General features: G+C 41.8%; 1 pseudogene; it reads left to right on the top strand.

Moving 5' to 3' along the window:
- The first annotated feature begins 3,371 nt into the window (after positions 1–3,371).
- Positions 3,372–3,956, top strand: LOC143671438 (AP-2 complex subunit sigma pseudogene; annotated as a pseudogene).
- The last annotated feature ends 2,242 nt before the right edge of the window (positions 3,957–6,198 follow it).

Raw genomic sequence — 6,198 nt, 5'->3', positions numbered from 1 at the left:
AGCTGCCTTTTCTCTGAAGAGCTAATGAAATAAATCCCCTTTTATTAAAAGGCAATCCTCTCTGGTGTGTTGCATTCCAGCAGCTAACAAACTAGAACAGATTTGGTACCTGAGAAGTGGGGTGCTGCTGCGGTTTGCAAATACTAGATATGCTGGTATGGTTTTTTGGATGGCTAAGGGGAAGATTTTGGAGGAACTGTGAAGAGAATGATGGAAAAGTCCTGGAGTGCTTGAAGAGACTGTTGGTATAAATGAAATGACTGCCAATCCGGACAAAGGGGGACACAAAAGGGAAAAATTGGAGCTTGCTGAGTGAGAACCATGGAAGCTCTGGTCTGAAGCCAAGAAACCTCGGCCAGGAGAGTGAATCCACCCATATACATGGAGAGGGTGAGTTTACCCTGAAGGGCGAGGATGAGTCTCCCACCTCATTGCAGTGGAAGGGTCATGCAGCCTCAGGCCTTGGAGAAGGTATGGCACACTCCTTGGGGAACTGGGGAGAGCCTGGCTGCCACTACATGGAGGGGTTGAGTGTGTGCCCCGGAAATGGCAGAGAGCCCAGGTGTGTCCCTGATGCTTGGATAGGGTGGAGCCAAGAAAAAGGTGGTCTCCTCAATGTCCCCCAAGGTTGATTTGGAAAGAGGCAGGTCACTGCATAGGCCCTTGGAAAGCGTGGGACTGCCACTTTCTAAAGCCAAAGGATAAATGACTTTCAGACTTTGAAATCCAATGGCGTTTGCCCTACAGGTTTTACATCTGTGTTCTTTCTAATTTCTCCCTATGGAGATGAAAAGCTGTATCCTGTGAGTATCCTCCTTTGTATATTGGCACCAGATAACTTGTTTTGAAATTCAAGGTCCACAGCCAGAAGGGAATTTTTTGCACCTTAAAATTGTTTAAGGTGATGTGTGTAGTTGCCAGGTTGACAAGGGATAGACATGTGGTAGTTAGAGTCAGTTGTCAACTTGGTCAGGTGAAGGCACCTAGGTCTGTTGCTGAGGCCATGAACCAATGGTACATGAACCTCATCTATTGCTCATTACATCTGCAGTCAGCTAAGAGGTGTGCCTGCTGTAATGAATGATGTTTGATTTAATTGGCTGGTGCTTAAATGAGAGAGCTCAATGTAGCACAGCCCGAGCAGCTCAGCATACCTCATCTCAGCACTCACAGCTCAGCCCTGGCCTTCTGAGATGCAGAAAGTAATCACCCCAGGGAAAGTTGTTGGAACCCAGGGGCCTGGAGACAAGGCCAGCAGAGATCACCCTGTGCCTTCCCACATAAGAAAGAACCTCAGATGAAAGTTAGCTGCCTTTCCTCTGAAGAGCTAATGAAATAAATCCCCTTTTATTAAAAACCAATCCGTCTCTGGTGTGTTGCATTCTGGCAGCTAGCAAACTAGAACAAAATGAGAACAGCAGAGTGGCAGGATACAAGATCAACACCCAAAAATCAGTAATGTTTCTATACAGTAGCAATTTGAGGAGGAAATCAAGAAAAAATATCCATTTATAATAGCATCCAAAAGAATCAAATATTTAGGAATAAATTTAACTAAGGATACAAAAAATCTATACACAGAAAACTATAAGAAATTGCTAAAAGAAATCATGGAAGACCTAAATAAATGGAAGGACATTCCGTGTTCATGAACTGGAAGATTAAATATAGTTAAGATATCAATTCTACCAACATTGTTTTACAGATTCAATGCAATACCAATGAAAATCCCAAAAGTTACTTTGCATAAATAGAAAAAAACAATGAAAATCCCAAAAGTTACTTTGCATAAATAGAAGAAAACAATAGCCAAATTTGTTTGGAAGGGAATGGTGCCCCAAACAGTAAACAATATCTTATATCTTTTTTTGTTTTTAACATGGGCAGGCATCAGGAATCGAACCCAGATCCTCTGGCATCACCGGCAAGCATTCCTGCCTGCTGAGCCACCATGGCCCGCCCGAGTAAACAATATCTTGAGAAAGAAAAATGAAGTTGTAATATCACACTACCTGACTTTAAAGCATACTATGAAGCCATATAAGTCTAAACAGCATGGTACTGGCATAAGGATAGATATACTGACCAATGGAATTGAATACAGTGTTCAGATATAGACCCTCTCATCTATGGACAATTGATCTTTGTTAAGGTGTCAAGCCAACCCACCTGGAAGAGAACAGCCTCTTCAATAAATGGTGCTTGAAACTGGATATCCATATGCAAAAGAATGAAAGAGGATCCATATCTCACACCCTATTAAAAAATTAACTCAAAATGGATCAACAACTTAAACACTAGAGTTAACACCATAAAATTTTAGAAGAAATATAAGGAATTATCTTCTAAGTCTTGCAATAGGAGGTTTTTTCCTAGACCTTACACCCAAAGCACAAACATTGAAAAAAATGAAATAGATAAACAGGAACTCCTCAAGATTATACACTTTTGTGCATCAAAGAACATTGTCAAGAAAGTAAAAAGGCAGCCTACACAATGGGAGACAATATTTGGAAACCATATATCAGATCAGGGTTTAGTATCTGGAATATATAAAGAGATTATTCAACTCAACATTAAAAAGATAACACAGTTAAAAAATGGGCAACAGACATGAAGAGATACTTCTCAGAAGAGGAAATACAGATGGCTAAAAGGCACATGAAAACATGTTCAACTTAACTGGCTATTAGAGAAATGCAAATCAAAACCACAATGATATATCATCTCACACCCACTAGAATGGCCATTATCAAAACAAACAAACAAACAAACCAGAAAACAGCAAGTGCTGGAGAGGATGTGGAGAATGGGGCACACTTATGCACTGTTATTGGGAATGTAAAATGGTGCAACAGCTCTGAAAAGTAGTTTGATAGTTCCTCAAGAAGCTAAGTATAGAATTACCACATGATCCAGCAATCCCATTACTAGGTATATCTTCAAAGGACCTGAGGGTAAGATTACAAGTGGACATTAGCACACCAATGTTTATAGCAGCATTATTTATGATTGCCAAGAAATGGAAACAGCCCAAATGTCCATCAACAGATGAGTGGCTAAACAAGCTGTGCTATATATATAGGATGAAATGTTACATAGATGTAAGACAGAATAAAGTCATGAAGCATGTAACATGTATGAACCTTGAGGACATTATGCTGAGTGAAATTAGCCAGAAATGAAAGGACAAATACTCTATGGTCTCACTAATATAAACTAACATTAATGAGTGAACTTTGAGAATTGAACTAAGAACACAGGTTATCAGGAGCTAGAAATAGGGTAGGGATTGAGCAATTGATGCTGAGGGAATGCAGATGGCATAACAGTACTGATCGTAAAAATTCAGAAATGGGGCCCCTGACTGCAGCCAGAGCCGGAGCCACCCAGTCGCCACGGGATCTGGGCCACTGGGGTCCGGACGGGGGTCGCCATGATCCGCTTCATCCTCATCCAGAACCGGGCGGGCAAGACGTGCTTGGCCAAGTGGTACATGCAGTTTGATGACGATGAGAAACAGAAGCTGATCGAGGAGGTGCATGCAGTGGTCACCGTCCGAGATGCCAAACACACCAACTTTGTGGAGTTCCGGAACTTCAAGATCATTTACCGGCGCTATGCTGGCCTCTACTTCTGCATCTGCGTGGATGTGAACGACAACAACCTGGCCTACTTGGAAGCTATCCACAACTTCGTGGAGGTCTTAAATGAATATTTCCACAATGTCTGTGAGCTGGACCTGGTGTTCAACTTCTATAAGGTCTACACTGTCGTGGATGAGATGTTCCTGGCCGGTGAGATCCGCGAGACCAGCCAGATGAAGGTGCTCAAGCAGCTGCTGATGCTGCAGTCGCTGGAGTGAAGGTGGAGGAGCCGCCCAGGCCCTCGCCCCCTCCCAGCCCCGCCTGCACACTCTCCCTTCCCAGGCCCAGGCCCGGCCCCAGCAGCCCCCTTCCCTTGGCTGCCCTGGAGGGAGGGACCCAGCTGGGTCTGGGACTCAAGGGAGGAGGAGGCTGCATCCCTCTCCCCTCCGGGCCCTGGCGTGTGCAAGTGACCGTGCCATGGCCTGCGATTCTGTGATGTGTGTGGAACCCCAATAAACCTGTGGTCCCCGCCTGAAAAAAAAAAATTCAGAAATGGATAGCATAATACTACCTAATTGTAGCACAATAATATAAGTACACTGAATGAAACTGAATGTGAGTGTGATTGAGGGAGAAGGGCTGAGGCCATATTTGAAACCAGAAGGAAAGTTAGAGGATAAAGACGGATGAGGTCTAATTTAGGAATTCCTGGAATGGACAGTGATGGTGATTAAATGTACAAATAAAAAAGTTTTCTGCCTGATGGAGAATAAATGAATGTCACTATTGCAGGGTGTTGAAAATAAATGGTATATAGGAAAAAGTACAATCAATACAAGCTAGGGTCTATAGTCAACAGTAACATTGTAATATGCTTCCACTGAATGTAACAAAGGTATTATGTGAAAACTAAATGTCAACAGGTCAGGGAGAATGGGGAAGGGGTATGGATTCTTTGTGGAAGAAAAGGACATGTCTTCATAAAGATTATGGTGATGAAGGCATGTCTATACATTTAGGTAGGATTGTATAATGTGTGAATAAAATTATTTAAAAATGAACAGAGAGAAACAAGTGCTAGAGAAAATGTGGAGAAAGAGATATACCTGTTCACTATTGGTATGGAATCTGAGAGGTGAAGCCCCTTGAAGGGCAGGAAGAACTTTCCACAGGAGGCTTAGGGGTGGGATTGCCATATGATTCTGAAACCCTGTTGCTCAGTATATAGCTGAAGGAACTGAGTGTGGGGACAGGAATGGACATTTGCACACTGGTATTTATGGTGGTATTGTTCAATGATCCACAATGGATGGAGGTAAGGGTACAATGACTAATCTGTTTGTTTATAGCCTGGTCATTCCCAGAAACTTTGGGTATGTATGTGACACCTGAGACTCAGAGTTAGCGCTCCAAAGCTATGAAAGTCAGCACTACCCCATACAGGAACTATTTAAAAAGTTGAAAAAGTGATAAGACTTTGAGTAGAGATATGAAGGAAGCTAATCTGGGTAAGACTAAGGTAGAGCAGAATAGAGGGTAAGAGATATCATCATCCATATTTTAAAACTTCAACTTCTGTATGAGACTAAAGGGAGAGATGTTTATTTGGTGCAAAGGGTGAAACTAAAGGGAGAGATGTTTATTTGGTGCAAAATTTATATTTTTGGTAGTGCATTTCCTAATTTAACTTGTATGGTCATTTACTGAACACCGTAAGTACATGGAATCTTGAAGAGGGCATGAGATTTTCTTGCTTTCTCCTGGCTAGTGTGATGCTCCGATATATCCCAGCGTAATTAGGGCAATGAATGAAGTATTTGCAAAGTCCCCTTGGGGGACTGGGGAGAAAGAAAGAAATATTCAACTTCTCCATTTGGAGAATTTCTGATATTCTCACAAACAGTAAGGACAACCGAATCAATAGGCCAAGCCCTCGATCTTGGTGTTCGCCCCTATGAAAATTATTCCTACAAAGGATCAGCTAAGCTTACTTAAAATTAAGCCTAAGTGTCACCCACAGAGAAACTTTTGTTGTTCAGATGTGGCCTCTCTCTCTAAGCCAACTCGGCAGGTGAACTCACTGTCCACTTTACTACATGGGACATAACTTTCATGGATGCAAATCTCCCTGGCAATATGGGACAGAAATTCTGGGATGAGCCAAGACCCAGCATCAAGGGATTGAGAAAGCCTTCTTGACCCAAAGGGGGAAAAATGAGACAAAATAAGATTTCAGTGGCTGAGAGATTTCAGAGTTATGAGCTTATCCTGGAAGTTATTTCTATGCATTATATAGATACCTGTTTTTAGTTTATGGTGTATTGGAGTGGCTGAAAGGAAGTAACTGAAACTGTGGAACTGTGTTCTAGTAGCCTCGATTCTTGAAGATGATTGTATAAAGATATAACTTTTAAAATTTGATTGTGAGATTGTGAAAACCTTGTGTCTGATGCTTCTTTTATCCAGGGTTTGAAAAGATAAGTAAAAAAAAAAGAGATGGATAAAAAATAAATAAATAATAGGGGGACAAAGGGTAAAATAAGCTGGGTAGATGGAAATACTAGTAGTCAATGAGAGGGAACAGTAAGAGGTATGATATGTATGAGTTTTT

Source organism: Tamandua tetradactyla, chromosome X, assembly GCF_023851605.1.
Source record: "Tamandua tetradactyla isolate mTamTet1 chromosome X, mTamTet1.pri, whole genome shotgun sequence".
Taxonomy (NCBI): Eukaryota; Metazoa; Chordata; class Mammalia; order Pilosa; family Myrmecophagidae; genus Tamandua; species Tamandua tetradactyla.
The sequence above is the reverse complement of the archived record's forward strand: the minus strand, read 5'-3'. Positions and strand labels throughout refer to the sequence as shown.